Source organism: Saimiri boliviensis, chromosome 8, assembly GCF_048565385.1.
Source record: "Saimiri boliviensis isolate mSaiBol1 chromosome 8, mSaiBol1.pri, whole genome shotgun sequence".
NCBI classification, from domain to species: Eukaryota; Metazoa; Chordata; class Mammalia; order Primates; family Cebidae; genus Saimiri; species Saimiri boliviensis.
In genome coordinates, this window is record NC_133456.1 from 81,900,865 (window position 1) to 81,922,945 (window position 22,081).

The window sequence follows — 22,081 nt, forward strand, 5'->3', positions numbered from 1 at the left end:
TTTTATTTAAATCACTGAATATGTTAATAAATTCTATATTTAAAGTCTAGTCTGTTAATTTTAACACCTGGATCACTTCGGGGTCTATTTCTATTGATTGATTTTTTTTTCTTGAAAAAAATTGGGTCACATTTTCCTACGTCTTGCCATGTCTGATAATTTTATTATTGTTTGTTCCCTGATATGGATAATATAATATAGGGAGTCCAGATTTTGACGCATTCTTTTAAATTGAATTTTGCTCTTGAAGGCAGTTAAGTAATTGAAATATAATTCTGGTCCTGTTAGACTTGTTTCCTTTTCTTTGTGAGAGTGGGTCTATTCTTTTTTAATTCCTTCCCTGCCCCCCCGGCTCCCCCACCCCCCAGTAATCTCTGCATTGATGAATAAGTCTATTTTTGTATTGAGCTTAGTTTTAGAGCTGGCCCTTACTATAGGTCATGGTTCTTCATCTCAAAGCATAACCTTTTTAGAGTCTCAACTGAATCTTCAAAACGCTCTGCTTGGGCCAGAAGTCCAACGCCTCTCAGCAATGCAGGACTTCTGGTTTCTCTGTTCAGCTCCCAGCCCTGCAGCATGTGGCCTTTGCTAGGCCTCGTGTATGTGCGGCTACTCAGCTGCAGACCCACAGTCCATTCCCATGCAGACTTCAGCAGCCTGCTTTTCTGTGAAGTTTCTTCTTTTCTGATATCCCACCCACAAATTTCAGCCACAAATGTATCCCAAAGTTTCAATCTCTGCCTCCTTAACTCTTTTTATTGCAGCAGGAAAATTTCCCTGGGAAAATAACTGGGATGACCATGGAACTCACTCATATAGTTTGCTTCTCTCCCAAATTGCATTCCCCTTTTGCCTGTTGCTCAGTGTCTGAAAACAGTTGCCTCATGTGTTCCATTTGTAGTTGTTTAAAGTGAAGGCAAGTTATGTACCAGTTACTATGTCAGGGTCAGACACAGAAATCCCCATGTGTTTTTAATTATTTGCAAGATTAGCCTTCCTGATGATGCAGAGTGGAAGGATCCAATTTCTCTTAAACCATTGTAATATTCTTTAACAAGTCCCCTTTGCTTAAAGCAAGGAAGTCATGTGTCACTCAGCCTTGGCTGACTGAATGATTTAACTGAGAAGGTTTACAGGGATTAACTAGAAACTGACCAACATGTACTATTGAAAAAAAAAAAAAAAAAGAAATGGTTGCTTTATTACCAAACAAAATCTTTTCTGACTGCAAACTCCCAAAAAGGGAGATGTTCAGCATTGAGCAGACTTATTCTGCTAATTTTGTCTCTTACATCTAGGAAACAAATGTGGTATTGGACTGCATGGAATCACTGTTTTCTCTCATACTCAGCACCTTCTGATGAATCTCTCTTTCTAGGTTAACAGAAAATTGGTTTCTATCTGAAACCTATAAGTACCGAATGTCCCTGCAGACACCTATCTTGGCATAAGTTGTCACTTGCTCACTGCCCAATGTAAATTAGTCTCATGTGTTATTCTTACCTTTAGCTCCCTCTTCTTTTACTTTAGAGCACTTAAAATTATTCTAGTCCAGGCTCTTTTGTTTATTTGTTCCCCTCCCCTTTACCTTTCCATCCACTCCTGCCAATACACCAGGCTGAGTTTTATCTTGAATCACTTTATACTCCCAAATAAGAGCATCACATTCCCTAAACCAGTGTGATCGGACAAAGCCTGAAAAGATGTCTTTCTGTTTTGGCAACATACTCCTAAGTAATTTTGCAATTTCCAGAGAAATGAGACATTGGTCAAAAGTCCGGTGACTGTTTAGAATCATAAAAGATGGTACTGGGGAGTAGAGTAGCATGGAGAGAGCACTAGCTCAGGAATTTAGAGGGCTGAGCACAGTCTGGTCCTGACCAGTGTGTGAACAAGAGGAAGCCCTTTCTTTCTCTGCCTCTTAGTCTCAGCTTCCACAAAATTAGAGGATGGAATCGATAAAGGATAAAATCTCTGCCATTCCATCGTACTTAATGTTGTTTTAAAACTGCAGCACACTTGGAGGAAACGTATACTGCTACTGTATAGATTTGTAGAATTTGTTTCTCTGTATATTCTCAGAAACAGAAAAGATCCCTATTTCTGAAGAAATACACACACGAAAGCCTAAATGTGCATCCCAAACAAACAATCTGAAAAGTCTGGTAATGTGAACAGCCTGGAGAAAACTACAGAGCTGCTACCATCCCAAAGGCCATTTTCTTCCACAGAGTAGATGAACATGAGCTTCCCTAGAAGACCCCTCCAGTGGGTTTAGGCCATCTGGATTCCACTTCTGGTTTCTCCTCCGACCTTAGTTCAGAAAATAAAGACAGAAACAAACTATTCATAACCATTGTTTATATCCTAGGATGAGAGTTGGGGTTGAAAACAAAAATGTAAAGTATAAAAAAAAGTTTGGGGGGATAAACAGTTACCAGTTCAAGTATTCTATCAAGGATAGTTTTATATAAAGTCCTTTCAAACTTTACAGATTATTCAAGAATGATTCTTGCAAACACAAGCAGACACAGCTATAGCAAATGGAACACTGGTGAAACTGCTCATTAATTTTGAATATCAGAATTGTCAGCCATTACTTACTTTTTATATAATAAGACCTAGCATAGAGGTATTGAATATGCATAACTTAAAATGTATGGTGTATACTATCATAAATACAGAAGAACATGTGTGCCTTCATGGACTGTCTGTTCTTACAGAGGAATCCAGCAGCTGTCTCACATCTTCATGAGATGTCTGCTAACGTGGGGTTGGAGGCAATGAAGAATGCTGGATACCACTGACATAGGGAGTTTTCAAAAGGCAAGGAAAAACATTCTGGGTATAATTAAGGAAGCGGAAATTAACAACTTAATGTCATTAAAAGTTGGTGGGAAAGTGGAATAAGTCCTTTTGTTCATATATGACCATAAGAGTATATTTTTGCATAATTTTGAAATGTCAGTCCTAGTTAGAGCTGGACTTTTCAAAGTGCACTAACTCAGAACATGTAATGTGATGGAGTTGTTGTAGGATAGTCTCAGGGTCTCCAGTCAAGAATTCTCAGAGTTAGGCAGAGAAAAGACAGGCCCTTGGCTGCAAGGTGGCCTTCCTAGGACTTTGCCTGCTCCTTTATGAAGTGCTGCTGACTTGCAAGCTCACTGGGCTACAGACAAGCTGTTGGAGAATCACAAGAGATTGGGAGATCCCTTCAGGAGTGGGGACAGTGGGTTGCTTCCTCAGCCCAGGGGTTATGTGGATCAGGATCCCAGAGGGAGCAGAGGTCCTCAGAGTCTAGGCATCCTATGCTGGAATAACTGGATCCTATCCCCGCCATGCATGACCCTCTCTCTGAGGACATTATTCCAGTCACTTTCTTGTCTTGCATTCTCAACTTCCCCTTCTCTATTAGATCATAATCAACAGCCTAAATAGAAACCATAAACAAGATCCCAAGTGTCCCTTTGATTGTCCTATTTCTCATTTTCCCTGTACTGCCAAACACCTTGGGAGATTTGCCTTCTTATGCCATCACCAAATTTCACTTCTCCTACTCTATCTGGGTCCCGCTTCCAAAATTTCCCCCAAGCCCCACCTCTCTGCCCAAACCGCTCTTATCAAGGCCATCGAGGGTCTCCATGCAGTTACATCCCATGGTCAGTGCTCACCTCTCATTTTTCTTGACTGTCAGTGGCCCCTCACCTAACAAATCACTCCCTCTTCTTGAGGTTCTTTTCACTTTGCTTCCCAGACTCCATACTCTCCTGATTTCCTCTTAGTGGGCGATTCACCCTTCTTGGTCTCCTGTAAGCCTTTCTCCTCATCACTCCAGCTGCTCCAGTCCTCTGTGCTCACCTCTCTTCTCTGTACTGGTCCCTGGGTGATCTCATTCTTCTTCTTCTTTATTTTATTTTATTTTTTTCAATTTTCACTGCTCTAATCCAAGGAGATTATTATTCCTATTATAATATGCTCCTAAGTCTATATCTTCATTTTCCTTTTGCTGCTCTAACAAATTACCACAGATTTAGTGGTTTAAAACAACACAGATTTAGTCTCTCATAATTCTGGAGATCAGAAGTCTTATGGGGTGAAAAATCAATGTGCCAGCAGAGCTGGTTTCTTCTGGAGGCTCCTGGGATAATCCATTCCTTGGCTCTTCTGACTTCTAGAGGTTGCCAGCGTTCCTTGGCTTGTGGCTTTTATGACTCTAATCCGTGCTGCCAGCATCATATCATCTTCTCTTTTATTCCTTTTGTGTCCTTCTAAGATCCATGAAGATCACGTTTGGATCATTCAGGGTAATCTCAAAGTCCTTAAGCTAAACATACCTGCAGAGTCCTTTTTCCCTTATAGAGTAACACTCATGGGTTCTAGGGGTTAGGGTGGGAACATAATTGGCGGGCACTGCTGAGCCCTACCATACCAGCTTGGACTTCCCTCTGTCTCTAGACTTGGATGCTCGGTTGTCTACTCTGCTACTCTACTGGAGTATTTAATAGGCATCTTAAAACCAATGTGGTGATAAATGAGCTGTTTCTCTTGAAGTCTTCTTCATCTCAGTTCATGACAACCCCTCCCTTCTAGTTGTCCAGCCCAAAAACTTTGCAGTCCCCCCTTCATTCCTCTATTTTCCTTACATATCACATTCAATTTCAGCAATAAATTCAGTTGTCAGCTTGTCTCAACTCAATGTCAGTGCTCATCTAGATGATCTCCAATCCCTGTGACCTCCCAGCTTTCTGCACTGCCTCCCTGCAGTCTGTTTTCCATGCAGCAGCCAGGATGATCCTGCTAAAATCTAAGTCAAATCAAGCTGTGCTTCCTAAAGTTCTCCAGTGACTTTCTATTTTACTAATGCTCAGCAGGCCCTAAATGACGGTGTCCCCATCATCTCTTTGTCTTCGTCTTGTGCCCCTATTTACTCTGTCCCAGCTACACAGGCTCCTGAGGCATGTCCCTGCTTTGGGGTCTTTGCATGGCAGTTCTCTCAGATGTCCACAGAGCTCACTCTCTCACACCTCTCAGGTGTTTTCTCAAATGCTACTTTCTCATAAGGATTTCCCCAACCTCCGTAGATAAAAGTAGGCTCCATAGCCTCTCCTCACTTCAGCTTGCTCTAGCCTTGCTTTCTGCTTTCTCTCCCCACCTTGCGTCCCTTCCAGTTGTTGCTATCTATCAGTCTACCTATTTTACACAGTTGTTTTCTCCCTTGACATTGTTTTCCTCCTCTAAACCATACATTCCATGAGGATATGCATTTTTGTCTGCCTTATTTACTTCTGTAACCAAGAAGAGTGCCAGCATATAGTAGGACTCAATAAATATTTGTTGCACAATCAAAAGGTATTCTCTATGTAGGTGTACAGGAGGTAAGTGAAATGTGACATGTACTTCATCTGTTCTTTTATTAAATCTATGTGACATGTGCTTCATCTGTTCTTTTATTAAATCTATCATTAAATGTTTACTGAGAGTCTTCTCTGAGCCCAACGCCACCAGTTCCTCAAGGATCTCAAGCTGTTGAGGGAGTCATGTAAGTAGCCATTGAATTTTAATACAAAGCAGACTTGGAAGTGCTATAGTGAGAGTTCAATGGATAGTGGGGCACAGAAGAGGAAGAGGTGTTCTGTCTTGCTGGTGGCATTGGGTGATTGGAAGTGGCTTCCTGGAGAAGATGGCCTTTGAGTTGTGCCTTTATGAGCTCCTAGTTGTCCTGTAAGCCTCAGGATCAGTGTGAGAAATCACAGTTCCTTGACTGTGACTTTAACTCCCACCTGCCCAAAGGCCAAAGCTTAGGAGGTGGTTTACCCTTCTCTTCAGCCACTCAGCCCATTTCAGAGGCCTCTGGAGAGAGAACTGAAAAGATCACATCTGGCCAGCAGAAGGCAAGGCTTTCAGCAAGCTCACAGTAGATGGACTGCCTTCACGACGTTATCCTGGGGAGTGTGTGTGGAAAATCTGGGCAGGAGATCAGAGCTTTGGCAGGAAGGGGCATGGGTGGGCCGGGCCATGTGGAAGGCTGGGCCCCAGAGCTCTCTTGTGTGGCAGAAGAGAGTGTCATTCAAGAGCAAGGATAGGGTAACAGGCCTTGCCGCCCTGAATAGCTCCCCTGTCTCTGTCTCCTGGTGGCCTTGAAGTCCCTATTTGCTCACAAGGGATCAAGGTTTTGTGCAGAAACATATGATTCGTTGCCCTGGCTATCTCACATCTGACCTTCTGTTCCCATTTCAAACTTTAGAGTGGAGTCTTCTTGACTTTGTCCTTTGTTTATTATTTTCTTCTTCATTCCCTCCAAATGTCTTACGAGGCTAAGGCAGACACAAGTAGAGGAGAGACCTGGCTTTATAGCTGCCTGGTTTGTGACTGCCCGCTCCCCTCTTGCTGGTTCCTTGGGATCAGTGGGCTCACAAATTGGAGTGTGTTTTGAAACTGGGCCACGATGTGGAAGAAGCTCCTGTGCCCCTTGACTGTGCAGATGACAGTGGCCGACGAACAGCTCCTGGGTGTCTGGTGCAGCTCTGGACTCTGGACTTGCAAAAGGGTAAACGTGGTGGTGGACCAGGTGGAAGACGGCAGTGGCCTGGGGCTTGGTCCTGGCTCCTGGGCTGCTGGCTGAGTCCAGGCCACAGCTGGGGCACCCATGTCGGGGGCATCCACAGTGAGGAGGGCTCAGGAGGCATACAGAAGACCCTTAACTGCATCATGGCCCCTGGGGTGGGAGTGAGCTGGATACCTTGCTGAAGCCACATGGCATGTACACATGGGACTCCGGGTTATCGCTTACCATCGGCCCCCACCAAGGGTCCAAGCCCTTTTTCTGAGGAGACGGTGACCATGCCCTAGTCTATAACTCTCAGTTCATCTGCTTCCAGCCCGCTATGAAGCTGAATAAAGAGAACCTGGAGCAGGACCACGAGCCCAGCACACTGGCTTCAATCATTACTCTGCATGTGGAGCAGAAAAGTGACCTTCAGCTCACCTCTGTACTCACATCAAATGACAATCAGGGTACTGACCTTCCACTCCTTTGCCTGTAGCAGGGATGGCTTAAATAAATAACTTACCATGGGGGGAAAATGCATAAAACCCATGCCTGCACCCAACAGTTCCCTTCTGTAAGTTAACTCCTAGACTCAGACGTTCTGAGTGGATGCAGAATTCAGTGTTTAAGAGATGATGAAGCCAAGAGATGTGGGATGGAGGGAGAAGACGGCAGCCTTAGGGTTGAAGGGGGAACACTGAGAGGCCACCAGAACTCAAAGGCTGCTGTCACACGCCTTGACCTTGGACTGGCCCATCTCAGTGAACCCTGGGACAGAACTGGCAGCTTTAAGGCTGAGCACAACTGGGCCCACAACCTCAGTGTTGGTAACTGATTTTAAAGCTATTAATTTAATTTTACAATAAAAACTAATGAATAATAAATAACTTACCTTAATTTTTTAATTTTTAATTTTTAAATAAACTTTTGTAATTTAATTTTACAATAAAAACTAATGAATAACTAATAAATAACTCAATGCAAGAAACAAAAATAGCAAAATCTCTTTTCCTTATAGAACACCATCTCTAGCCCCCCATGATTCTTCTGATTATACCCACATTCCTTTTTTATGGTGAACTCAGAGCCAGGCTGCCCGGGTTGGAATCCCAACCCTGCCACTTGCTGGCTCACTTGGGGATAGGCAGGTATCTTAACTTCTCTGTACCTCGGTGTCCTTATTTGTAGAATGAAGATCATCACAGAATCTACTTTTTAGGGATTGAATAAATAAAAGTTTGTGAGATTTATGGAATGGTCATAAAATCAGGACTGTAAATGGCTTAGCCACCTCTCATCTCCCAACCACCCTAAGGCCTTCCCTGACTCCTCCAGGCCTGCTGAGCTGCTCTTCCTAAGCACTTCATCTGTAGGTCTGGAATAATAACACTCACGCCTCAGCTCCAAAGAGTCCCCCTCCGCAGGTAAAGTCCTAGACCCAAGCGCATGTGGGCTGTGCCTCTGCCATGGCCCACGCCACCTGAGCTTAGCATTTCTTATGCTCACAGCTCTTCCTGGGCAGTGTCTGTCTCACATATTTCTGTATCCCGTAAGTCCTCACAACACCTGGCACACAGAAAAAAACGCAGTACATGCTTGTTAGAGAGAAAATTAAACTCTCTTCTCATCTAATGATTCCAGATATCACTTCTTTCACGTATATTTCACAGCCGCTCTGGGACCATGGCACAACTGGGATTATTATCTCCATTTTTAGAGGCCCAGAGAGGAGATTCCAAGGTTCTGTGAGCGACTGGTCAAGGCACAAACACAGGTCGCAGTTCAGAAAACTTCTCACTTCGTTGGCCTTTCCTCCTAACACTTTGTGTCATTTCTTATTCTAGCAGCTGCATGCATCTCCTGACTTATTCTAGCCACCTCAGGGTGCCCTGTACGTAAGGGATATAGCTTAGTGCCCGGATGCCCAGCAAGTCAGGAGCTTGGAGAGGTGAACTGGCTTGTCCTCTGGGCCCTGAGCTGCTGCCTGCTCTCAGAACAAAGCTTCAAGCAGCCTGGACAACATAGCAGGATCCTATCTCTATAAATTTTTTTTTTAATTAGCAGGCATGATGGTGCATGCCTATAGTACCCAGCTACTCAGAAGGCTGAGGTGAGAGGATCACTTGAGCCCACGAGGTTGAAAAAAAAATTTAAAAAGCTGTGTGAGCTGTGAGTTGTGAGCTAGCCATTTGGAACCAGCTGCTCTGATGTCACTATGTCAAAACATCCTCATAAAGCAGACGATCTGCAACCGACATCCTGGCCCTTCTTCCTTGAGCCTTACCTGCCCATTCCACAGCCCCCAGGGGGTACAGGGAGGATTACTGTGGTCGCTATTACTTGGTAATTGAGAAGAAAACAAGCAAAAATAAATGCCCCTTTTTTTTTCTCTCTCTCTCTCTTTGACTGCATCAAAATGCTGCTGGCTTCCAAATGGCCATGTGGAGATGCCTGGGACTCCCCTCTGATGCAACCTGTCTCTGTTTCCGGCTCCTGGTAGCTGTAAAGCTGATTCAGCATTGTCAGGAACCCTAGGGAGAGCTGGAGTAACAGTGATTCACAAGTGCACATCACCTATCACGTTACAAATCACATTCTCATCCATTATTCATTTGACCTTCACAGTTCTCTGGCTAGGTCAGCAGGATATTACAAGGAGCAAAAATTGATTTTTAAATCTCAGTAAGCTGAGATCAGCTGTGACTTTAAGCACAAACCCTGGTGTGAAAAGTGCGGCATAGGGATCTAATACAGCCCATGATGAAGATGGTGGAGTTAATCCAAAAATCAAAACTAAACCTGGTGCAGCCTGCACACCTGGCTTGTTTCTAGTCCCACTTGCTGCATGAACTTGGGCAAGGCACAACCTCCTCTGGAGCTCAGTTTTTCTGTGTGTAAAATGAGGTTGATGAGCTCCAAGTTCTAGCCTAGTGATATAGTTCAGATATTTGTCCCCACCCAAATCTCATGTTAAATTACAATGCCCAGTGCTGGAGGTGGGTCCTGGTGGGAGATGCTTGGTTCACGGGGGTGGATTCCTCATGGCTTGGTGCTGTCTTCACAATATTGAGTAAGTAATCTTGAGATCTGGTTTCTGTGAAAGTGTGCACCCCCCACACCTGACACCCTGCTCCTGCTTTCACCATGTGACGTATCTGCTCCCCCTTTGTCTTCCCATGAGAGTAAGCTTCCTGAGGCTTCCCTGGAAGCCAAGCAGATGCCAGCACTATGCTGCCTGAAGACCCTACAGAATCTTGAACCAACTAAACCTCTTTTCTTTATAAATTACCCAGTCTCAGGTGTTTCTTTACAGCAACGCAAGAACCACATAATACACCAAGTTATTTGGATGAGGCTATATTAAAACAGAAGGGTGAGGAGACACCTCCCCACTGCCCCCTCAACACACCCACATACCTACAGACCCCAAACAGGGCACAAATGTCACTATAAAATCAACAAATCCATCAAAGTGTCTCCGGTTATTAGCAAATCAGTAGACAATACCTGCCTTAAGTGTCTGATCCTAACTTCACTGAGGGATTTCCTTTTTAAATGGATGGCTCCTGTGCTCATGGGGTTCTCCAAGAACCTCAAAAAAGTTGTAACAAGATGGAGTGTGCCCAGAGGGCCCGGTGGTGCTTGTACATTTTGTCATTTTTGGTGGGACCTCGGAAAGTGATGGCCCTTTCATTTTCTGGTTGGCAGCAGAGAGAGAGGGGAAAGGGGCCCCCCACTTCACTCCAGTCAGAGCCAAGGATCGGCGGTAGATGGCTACTGCTTTCTAGATCCTCTGCTTCTTAGTGGTAGCAGGCCACCCTACCTGTTTCCATGTTAAACTTTGCTCAGGGCAACAAGTATGGAAGAGCCACTGAATACACCAACTTTTCTTTTTTCTTTTTCTTTTTTTGAGGTAGAGTTTTGCTCTTGTTGCCCAGGCTGGAGTACAATAGCACAATTTCGGGTCCCTGCAACCTCTGCCTCCTAGGTTCAAGTGATTCTCCTGCCTCAGCCCCCCAGTAGCTGGAATTACAGGCACCCACCACCACGCCCAGCTAACTTTGTATTTTTAGTAGAGAGGGGGTTTCACCATATTGGCCAGGCTAGTCTCGAACTCCCGACCTCAGGTGATCTGTCTGCCTTGGCCTCTCAAAATGTTGGGATTATAGGTGTGAGCCACAGCACCCAGCCTACATCAACTCTTAATTGTGTTGTGAATTGTATTTGTGGATTACATGCATACACTTGAAAGCAAAAAATAAATGGAAACTCTGTCAATCATATTGCCATGCTCAAAACGTACAGCTGATATTGGAAAGTGTAAACCCTATGGAAATAACATTGTCATCAGTCAATGAACAAAATACAAGATTGAAAAACAGGACTTGCAAGACGTGTTTACCATCAATTGAAATGAACTGAATAGCTACGTATCTCTTTTTGCTGGGCTGAAACTGACTCCCATCAAAGGAAGAATGGGGGAAAGTTTGATTTTGCTTTAAAAAATAACATTATAAAAGCTAAAAGTCATAATTTTAAAAAATGCAATATCCATTTAAAGCAAATATGGTTTATTACAGCATTATACTGCAATAATGTTGGAGAGATAATTTATTAAAAGAAAATGAAAATGTATGGAGTAAGCAAAATTACATTAATTGCTTCTGAACTTAACATTATTCTCTTAAATTGAATGAAATATTTTGAGTCTCTGTTCATGCTTTTTCATAGCCCTTGCAGACATTTTAACTGATACATATTAGTGAAATAGAGAACCCAATATAAATTAGTGAAGTTAATATTTGTTATACCTCAGTGGATACAAAACATGTATTTTAACTAGGTTAATAGAATTTTAAAATTCTATAAGAAGTATTAGTTTTGAATTATAGATCCTAAGAAAAGGAATTATTTTAATTATCTAATTTGTATGCGTTTAACTTTAAGAAGGTATCAATGCAAGAAAAAAAGAGAGTTTTTTATTGTGGCTCTTAAAATTGAGAACACAGATTATTGTAGAAATTCTTACAACTGCCTAAAAGGAATATACCCTTTGAGAGAATCAACAGAAAAGAAAAAGAAAGAACAAGGCAAAAAAAAAAAAAAAAGGCAGTCGGTAAAGAGGAGCCTCTGAGGAGCCTTGTGGATCTGGGTAAGCAGACAGTGGGGGCTGGAGGTGGGAGCATTCCCTGTGCCACCTGACAAAGTGACACAGAGCCCTGACCTCTGAACAACAGCACAAATGACAGAAGCCATCAGCTGCAGTCTATTTTCTACCGACAAGATTTCTTAACAGAAGGTGGTTCAAAGCGCAGGAACCCAAACACTGGGGGACAGTGAGTGAGGCTCACAGGTCCTGCACCTGCTGCTGTCATAAGTTACAGCTCATTTCTTTCACGTGTCAGGTGGTGAAAAGGGCGCTCTGTATAGACTCTGCCCACACCTAGGAATCTCTTCTCTGCAATCGGCAGTGAGTACTATACGTGTCTGGCAGGAGTGGGAGAGGCAAGCAAGGTGAATGACTTGCCTAAGGTCACGGGAAAAGTAAGTGGAGAAATATGAGCAGCCTCCCAGATCTTGGGCTTGTTTCTCTCTGGGCTGTGACACACCATGCAACTGATGAAGGGATGGTTCTCCTTTTCTCATCCTTTCCAGCGAGTGGAAAAATTGCTTTCGAATTATCAAAAGTGGCCGATTTCTTTCGAAAGCATTCAATATACGAGACCTCCTAAAAGTACTTACGTAAATGGAACCCATATTGTCCTTTGCTTTCCTTCTTTTTATTGTGGTGTTCATTGTTCTTAGTATGAGGATTATTTTAGGTTTTCTCTTACCACAGCTCTTTAAACCACAGAGACCCTCTAGGCTTCTGACTTTGAGGTCACGAAGGCCACTCCTTCCCCAAATCCCAATCTGCAAAGGCACCAGAGGAGAGTGGCTGTGAGAAGCAGTGGGCGGATCCCACCCTTGGCTAGGTTTACAATGCTGTCAAAGGGGCTGAGGGTGGCTACTATTTGTTTTTACCGTCTCTTGCTCTCTCTCTCTCTCTCTCTCTAATAATTCTCTCCAAGTTGGACACTTAAAATGAGGTCCTCGTAAACTCCTCCAGCTTGAGAGTTTCCAGGAAAGGGAATGTTAATTTTGTTGACAATTTTCAGTATCCCAAGGCCCCAGGTCTTAATTCATTGTGCAAACTCTCAGTCCTGAGCTCGCATGCTCCCCTGTGCCCCTAATTAGTCTTGTCATGAGCTCCTAGCTGTTGTCTTAAACACAGCCCTATGTCCTGGGAGCCAAAGGGCGCTCTGGGGTGAGTAGTGTTGTATTTGTGTATATTTAAAAAAAAAAAAAAGTCATTGCTCCTCTTGCTGTGGCCACCATCATTTTTCAGTGGAGGTGTTGCCATAGAGATGTTGTCTGATCCATCTCTATTGATATCACCCTTTAAAGGGGCCCCTGAATAGGCACTGAGGTAGGTAAATGTATGCAGTGACATTGAGCGGATGATTCTATTCTGAAAAATTCCTGCACCATTTGTTTCTGTGCTTGTCTGAGGGCCGGGACACGGTGTTGGGTTTTGTTGCACGTGCTCTCTTCACAGGCCTGGAGTTAATGCAAGCCTTGTTTGAAACCACTGAAGCAGAAATTTCTCTGCTGCCGAGGACAAAAGCTTCACAGGCCACCTTGGAGGCTGCTTTGGGAAGGCTGTGTCTCGGGGACTCCCAAAGGAAATGAGAGATAACTGGGAGCAGGAGAAGCACCTCAAATTCCCCCAGCCCTCCTACACTATCTGGACACATCTGGCCCCATCTCCTCTGGGAAAGTGCTGGCCTGTCCAATCAGAGGTTTTGATGTAATTTGCGCTTTTCCAACCTGTTGAGAGAAATCATCTAGAAGATATGCATGCTTTTCTGTCCGTGGTAATAAGTGTGTATTAATTAGTGCACCTCCCTGCATCTTTTCTGTCTCATGTGACGGGGACAAAGCTCTCTTATAAAACACAGTCGGTGGAGGATGGTGGCTCACACCTGTAATCCCAGCACTTTAGGAGTCTAAGGTGGGCGGATCACAAGGTCAGGAGTTCAAGACCAGCCTGGCCAACATGGTAAAACCCCATCTCTAGTAAAAACACAAAAATTAGCTGGGTGTGGTGGTGGGTGCCTGTAATCCCAGCTACTCGGGAAGCTGAGGCAGGGGAATCGCTTGAATCTGGGAAGCAGAGGTTGCAGTGAGCCGAGATCACACCACTGCACTCCAGCCTGGGCCACACTAATTCACACCTTTATGTTTAAACCAAATGATAGCACATATCATTTGATTTAAACATAAGCCAAATGTTTATCATTTATGTTTTAAAAAAACTACTCTGAGAAAAAGAAAGAAAAAAGAAAGAAAGGAAGAAAAGAAAGGAAGAAGGAAGGAAAGAAAGAAAGGAAGGAAGAGAAGGAAGAAGACGCCCAAGGGAGGAAGGATTTATTGAGTGCCCTGCATCCCAAAATAGTGTTGGGGATTTGGTAAGTCATAATACATGGATTTTGTTGAAAAAATGAACTGTTTAAAGCCAAGCATTTTGCTAGGAGTTTCCAGAAGTATTTTTTCCTGTAGTCTTCTCAGTTATATGACACAGGAGTTATTAGCCCTTTTTTACAAAAAGATTGAGTGACTTACCCAAGACCACACAGAAGAGAAGTGGTGGCCCCTGGACTTGAATCTGGGTCTTTCTTCCAGACTCCAGCAGCTCTGCCCCCATCTCTGGTGTCCTCTGCCCATGGGCCAGCGCTGTGGGAGCTGGGACCGCTTTCTCACTTCTGGACACGAGGGCAGAGTGGACAGGCCACCCCTTCCCCCACGCTCGTTGCTCTGACCTTTGTTCTTGCCCATTTGGCTGTGGCCAGTCTCTGCACGGTGCTCACAGTGTCGTAGAAAGGAGGGTCATGAGGACAAAAGCAGAAACTGCAAAGACATATGTATTTCCTGAGCCTCGAGATTAGGTCCAGGGTAGTTCTTGTAACAGTGGTTCTGGTCCCCAGATGTCTGCTTCTTTGTTAAGTTGCCCCATGCGTGGGTCATGCCCACTGAAGGCTTAGAAGGAAGACAGGGGAAAAGCCTTGTTTTTCTCTTGGAGAACTGTGGCATGGGGATTTTGGACACAGAACTTCAGTAGTTCATTCATCCTTTTATTTATTCACTCGCTCTTAACTTCATTACTTCATGTATTCATTCACATACTCAGTCCACACTCTAGGCAACCAGACATGAGCCAGGCACAGATGTTCAACATGAAGGGTGCAAAAATAAATAAGGCACTGGCCCTGTTTCCCGTAAACTAAGAAATATTAAATAACAGCACCAAAAATAACAAGAGTTAACAGCTGGCCCTTATCATTTACAGAATGCCCTTGCGTCTCTTACCCAAACTTTGCAGCATAAATTGTGGTAGGAATCGTTGCTAAATAGATTTTACAGATGAGGAAAACAACATTCAAAGTTAGCCAAAAAGTCAGGAAGTGGCTGGGGTGAGTTTACACCCCAGTCCTTTGATCCCAGGTCCTGTGTGGTTTTGAGTAGCCCAGTGTGGAAGAGCTTCTCTGCATTCCTCTGGCTGCCACTTTATGACCAAGGAGCCAGCCCATTTTGGATAATGAAGCCACCTAAATCCATTCCATTTGACTCCTTCAAATAGGTGGGAAATGGTATTTTGCAGAACTCTTCAGGAGAGACTGCTTTGTTTATGTTCTTGAGAGTTCACAAGTGGGTTGCCAGGGTTCCACTATTTTGGACTAACGTGGTGATTTTCAATTTTGTCTATACATTGGAAGCTTGCAAACACTGAGGCCTGAGCCCCATCCCAGAGATGGTGATTCACTGGCTTGAGACGGGGTCCAGGCTGTATGCTTTTCTGTTCACATCCATTCTGACCTAGGGTGCTCCTTGGCCCTACTCAAAATGCTCAGTTTGGCCTGTTCATTCCATGACTAGACGGGGCAGGGAATGCTGAGAGGAGGGAGGCATATGCCCCAGCAGTTTTCTGGGCTTAAGGGATCTCATGCCCTGCTAGGCACCATGCTACAGTGCAGGGTCCCTCATGGACAGCCTGGTGAACGCGGTAGGTTAACATCTAACTAGCAGTACTCTGGGAAACAGGTCTAATGTTCTGATGTTAAGGGTTGCCTTCAGTGGCCCAGAAAATTCCTGTTAAATCATAAAATATGGCCGAGTGTGGTGGCTCATGCCTGTAATCCCAGCACTTTGGGAGGCTGAGGTGAGAGGATCACCTGAGGTTGGGAGTTCGAGACCAGCCTGGCCAACACCATAAAACCCCATCTCTACTAAATTAGCTGGGTGTGGGCGTGGTGCATGAGGCTGAGGCAGGAGGTTGCAGCGAGGTTGGATGGGAGTGGAAGTTGTGGTGAGCCAAGATCGCGCCATTGCACTCCAGCCTGGGCAACAAGAGCGAAACTCCACCTTAAAAAAAAAAAATCATAAAATATGATGTCACTGTTACCCTGTACATACTTGTAGCGATAATGACACGGTGTCCAGGAGAGGAGGCATGAGAATGGATGATAGGCCACTTCTTTTCATAGGGGTCCCAGGCTGAAGGAAAAAGACATAAAGAGATCATTTCAACAGAATGAGACCCGGGGAACGGGATCCACTCTGCTTACAGAGGTCCAGGAAGGATGAACCACAGAGATGTCCATGTTTTGGTTTTGAAGGGAGGGTTTCATTTTTCCAGGCCTGACTGTGGGGAGCGCTTCGCAGATGGAAGGCATAGCAAGAACAAAGGCCAACGGTGCTCAGGAAAAGTGAGGCATCCAGCGTCGTGACCAGACGGGGAAAGGTGAAGCGAAGCCTAGAGGGTTGTAGCTTTGCAGCTTTATTCTAGAGTCAAGAGAGAACTGGGAAAGAATTTCAAGCCAGGGAATGGCATGGTCTGCATCTTGGGAAGAGCAATTGTGCAGTAATGCGGAGAATGCATTGAGCTTACAGTGATTCCAATGAGCAACAGAGACTGAAGGGAGAGAGACTAATTCAAGCTATCACGAGGCCAGAACTCGGTGGCGGCTATAGGTTGGAGAGAAGAGGCCAGAGGAGGATGCTCATGTCAAGCCCCTTGGAAAGGGGAGAATGGAACCCTTTATAATGAATTAGCAGCCATCAGTGGCTTCAGTGACTGCTGTTAGAAAATTGGCCTTTGACCTAGGGAGAGAGGGTCCATCCTCCAACTGCCACTCACTGCCTCACTGCAGTCCTGCAACGTGATGCTTCCCAGTAAGTACGGTCCACGCCTCTCAGGTTCTAGCTCCTCTGCTCCCTAAGGGGGTTAATCTGCATCTGAACGTACTGGTGCAGGCATTCTCACAGGTGGGGCCTTAAATGTTAGTGTCTCTCTTGTTGACCAAATGCTCTAATGCCCCGGGCTCCCTGGGGCTGAGAGCTATTAGAGAAACTAAGGAAAGCTTTTAAATTAGGCTCTCTGCATTTCCCTGCAGGCGAGAGGAGGAGAGGCTCGGAAGCCCCAGTTGTTCTGGTGATTAGATACAACGGGGAGAAGTTTAAAACATCTGGGCGTATTTATACCTCCAAAGCCCTGACTGAAACACAAGAGGATTCAAAGGAGCTGAGCCTTCCTCTAGGCTTATATTTACGCTTATTGGCAGATGCCTGGGAGGCTCCAGTGCTGATGGAAAGCCTCGGGAGCGGCCCCGCTGTCAGTCTCTGGAGATACTCGCCAAGCCCTCCCGCCAGAGCCCAGGCCCCGGGAAGAGGGCGGGGAGACTTATCATCCTAGAAAGTGACATTGATAGTGTAGTTCAGAACAACACTTAAAAAAAGTATTTTTTTTCAGATTTAGGGGTACATGTGCAGGTTTGTTATATAGGTAACTTGCGTGTCTCGGGGATTTGGTATACAAATCATTTCACATCTAGGTACTCAGTGTAGTACCTGATAGGTCGTTTTATGATCCTCGCCATTTTCTTTCTTTCTTTTTTTCTTTTTTTTTTTGAGATGGAGTTCTGCTCTTGCTGCCCAGGCTGGAGTACAATGGCGCAATCTTGGCTCAAGGCAACCTCGGCCTCCCGGGTTCAAGCGATTCTCCTGCCTCTGCCTCCCAAGTAGCTGGGATTGCAGGCCTGTACCACCACATCTGGCTAATTTTGTATTTTTAGTAGAGATGTGGTTTCTCCATGTTAGTTAGGCTGGTCTCGAACTCTTGACCTCAGGTGATCTGCCCGCCTCGGCCTCCCAAAGTGTTGGGATTACAGGGGTGAGCCACTACGACCGGCCACCACTTTGTTTCTTGACCAAATATTCCACTTAATACCCAGTAGGCACACTAAGGTCACAAGAACTAGTACAGATCTCCAGCAGCTTTAAGACTTGCAGTTAAGAACTGTGTTAAAACCCACAACCAATTTTCTGTAATATATAAACACATATGATTTTAAAAAGGCGGGGGAAGGAGTAATGAATGTTTAGAGATTTGTCCTCAGTAGTCACTGGCAAATTCAAACAGAAGACTATAGATGAAGGCAGAGATCCCAGTGGTCTCTGTTTGATAGCATGTGGCAAAACTCAGGTTTCACTGAGACTCTTAAGTGGTTGAATGTCCTTTTCTACAAGTTATGACTACTCTAAGCTATTAGAAAAAAAAGTCAATAAGAGAAGACAAAATTCTTCTCATTTGATCAAAAGGACAGGGTGGATCTTCTAGAAAAGTCACCTCTGTGCAAATCCTCTCACCCTGAGAGCCACAGAGGACAGGAAGCCCTTCTCCTGGCTGATGCCACTTTTTTTTTTTTTTTTTTTTTTTTTTCCCCCTGAGAAAGACTACTTTTCAAAATGCGTTTAGAACAAATTGTGCTGTTTGAGAGAAGACAGGGATAGAACAGAAGCCGTCAAGCTTTAATTTCTCTGCTAATTAATGGTTGATCATCTATCCTTTTATGATTCTTGACCCCAGAAGGAAAATTTATTAGTACTTTTAGGTTTTGCACAGTCGTGCTAAATGAGGCATGTAATGCATTAATTTAGTGCCTCGTTAGCATAAGCCGGGCCTCCCCGACCCACCTCATTCCCCATGGAAGGCTTTCTCTGGAGCTGTGGGGAACTTACCTAGCACAGGAATGGATTATTCGACTCTGGTGCTGGAGAAGCCATAGCCAAGGTAGGGGCTTGCCTTACCCACCCTAGGAGATTCAAACACCAGACCTGTCTTTCATTTTTATGAGAGCTTTTAAATCCTGACGTCTTCAAGCCGCTTCACACCAGTCCTCATCTTACAGAAGGCTCAGTATGTGCAGCTACTTTTCGGCATCTCACTCCTACTCCTCAAATCAAAAAATGAAAATCTTAACCCTAGCAGGAGATTTCTGTTTGTTGGGATAGTGAACAGCTGGTGTCCTGCTTGATTCAGGTCATATTTAACACAGCCATTTAGCCTAGATATTTATCTGGTATAGATGCCAGCTCAGTAGAAGCCCAGGTTTGCTGCAGATACGTTTTAAACCCTGCAAAGGGTGCTTCTAGTTGATGCAGTCCAGCACCCTGTGTTTTAAAGAAGGCAGAGAAATGTAGAGAAGTTTGCTGGGCAGGGAGCAGGGGCTCTGTTCTGACTTTACCGCCAGCTCCTTTGGGAACTGCGGAAAGGCACTTGCCCTTTGAGACCTCTGTTTTCCCATCTGTTAAACAATCTGTAAATCTTCATGCCTAAGGTCCCTTCCGGTTTTGACATTCCATCATTCAACATGTTGGGAATGCCAGGGGCAGACTGGGGGAAAGATAGAGAAAGTCAATATCTTTGGGCAATTCTATTTTTAGGAATATAACACAAGAAGGTAATTAGATGTACACATGAAAATAAGGTATTTATGAGATTATAAAAGACTGGTTAAATATAGTATATCTATATGACAAGATACTGTAAAACAATTAAAAATAACACCAAGAGTATTATAGGCATGGAAAGACATTCATAATATTTTGTTATGCAAAAATCCAGGGCTTAAAAGCTTGTTTAAAAACAAGACTTCACACATGATTAAAGTTTTGCAAAAATATATCCAAAAAATATGCCTAGAAAGAGATATGAGGGGATCTAACCAAATTGTTAACATCTATCTTTGGGTAGTAGGATTTTAGGAGCTACTTGTCTTTTTAAAATAATTTTCTGTATTTCCAATAGAGGAAGTGATTGCATAACATCCTTAGAAAAAAACAAATGTGTATCATTCTTGGAAATTTACTTAAAATGAATGCGTACATTCTTAGACAAAAATACAAAAATTATTTAAAAGAAGTAAAATTGGCCAGGCATGGTGGTTCACACCTGTAATCCCAGCACTTTGGGAGGCCGAGGGGGGTGGATCACCTGAGGTCAGGAGTTCAAGACCAGTGTGGCCAGCATGGAGAAACCTTGTCTCTACTAAAAATACAAAAGTAGCCAGGCATGGTGGCACAGCCTGTAATCCAAGCTACTCGGGAGGCTGAGGCAGGAGAATCACTTGAAACCAGGAGACGAAGGTTGCGGTGAGCTGAGATCGCCCCATTGCACTCCAGCCTGGGCAACAAAAACGAAATTCCATGTCAAGAAAAGAAAAAAGAGACAAAATTTTGGCCTCAAATATATGTATTCTTTTTACCTCTCATTTTTCAGATACATGAACTGGCAGCTACGAAACAACTTAAAAGATCGGAAAATAAATGATTTGTTGGCTGTAGGTTACTAATACAACATTTGAATGACCAAAACAGTCTGACATATATATGACTCTAGGCGACTTAATTTTATTAAGATTGAAGAGAAAAAAAATGTATAAAGGTTTTCTTTTTTTTTTTTTTTTTTTTTTTTTTTGAGACAGAGTTTCGCTCTTGTTACCCAGGCTGGAGTGCAATGGCGCAATCTCGGCTCACCGCAACCTCCGCCTCCTGGGTTCAGGCAATTCTCTTGCCTCAGCCTCCTGAGTAGCTGGGATTACAGGCACGCACCACCATGCCCAGCTAATTTTTTGTGTTTCTAGTAGAGATGGGGTTTCACCATGTTGACCAGGATGGTCTCGATCTCTTGACCTCGTGATCCACCCGCCTAGGCCTCCCAAAGTGCTGGGATTACAGGCGTGAGCCACCGCTCCTGGCCTAAGATTTTCAAATGAAGAACCCTACTTGACTGGTATGTGTCCTTATTATGATTTCAGTGTGTCCGTCTTGCAGAAGGCTTCAAGGTGATCTGCGTCAGCCCCCACATTATACAGACAGGTGGGGCACTTGCTCCAGGTCTGGGAGCTGGGTTACAGCAAAGCCAGGACTAGAACCCTGTGTCCCACTGTAGCTCCCATCTCAGGGCCAAAGCTATAAGGACACCTGCCCTCTCTGTGTGACCATGGAGGATGCTGGGGCTGAGCTCTCCAGGTGTGCATTCTGAGGGCTCACGTTACTTTCTTCTCAGTGGCCGTCCTTGGCTCTAGAACGTGATCTCCCTGGACATAGAGCACTAGGCCTGCGGATCCTGTCTGGAGTGGTCAGAGCCGCTTCTAGAACACCAGGGCTTCCTGCCACGTTCTCGTCATGGCATGGCAGTTTGTCTGAGTTCTGTGAAGTACTCTTTTGCATTAATTTGCCCTAGGGGAGGATAGCAGAGATTGGAAAAGTCAAAATATTAGATTATGTGAATATCACTTATAAGTTGCCTGGAAATCCAATTCTATCTACCACTATCCCCTGAGAATGTTCTCACTACTGGGAACTGCCCTCACTGCTGGATCTTTGGGAGAAAGGAGGGTAATGAAAGGGAAGAACAAGATGCCGTAAGCACTGCCGCTGCCCTCCAGGGTCTCAGAATCTGAGTGAGGGAGTAGTCAGTGGGAACAAGGAGCTAGCCTAGAGGAATTTGAAAAGTTACAAGCCAAATACAATACCAGGGGACTCAACAGAGATTGTTTAGTGTGGAGGGAGGAGGCCCCTGAAGGCTTCCAGGAGAGGGTGGCATTTGAGATAAGTCTTTGGGAAATAGGATCTCAACATTTGGAGAGAGAGAAAGGGGCATTTGAGGTTGAGGGAGCTGTGAGTGACAGAATGGCTAGTGTAGACGAAGAACAGCCTTGGGGGTGGAACCAGAAGCAGGTAAGGGGCCAGTGTGTCTGGAGCTCAGTGCACATGGGAATATATGAAGAGAAGGTGTTGGAGGGACATTGGGTCTTGGTTTGAGGTGCTTGAAGAACCCATAAAAGTATCTGGACTTATTCTATATGCAAAAAGGAGGTGTTGCCTGCAGGATTTTGAGGTGAGCTGTGCTTTAGGAATATATATATTTTTCACATTGGAGGGGAAAAGACTAGAGTCAGAAGCAGTCGTTTTAGAAGAAATAATCGTGAAGACAGGAAGATCCCAGGCCCCCTCCTTCCAGCTGGTGAGGAGAGAAACCAAGCTCTCTGGTTCTTCTTAGCTCTTGTGGCTGCTCTTACAACTAACTTGCTGAGAGACACCTGTGAGCTGGGGTTTCAGCACTTTAGTTAGAAGCCAGGAAATGTAAGTAGT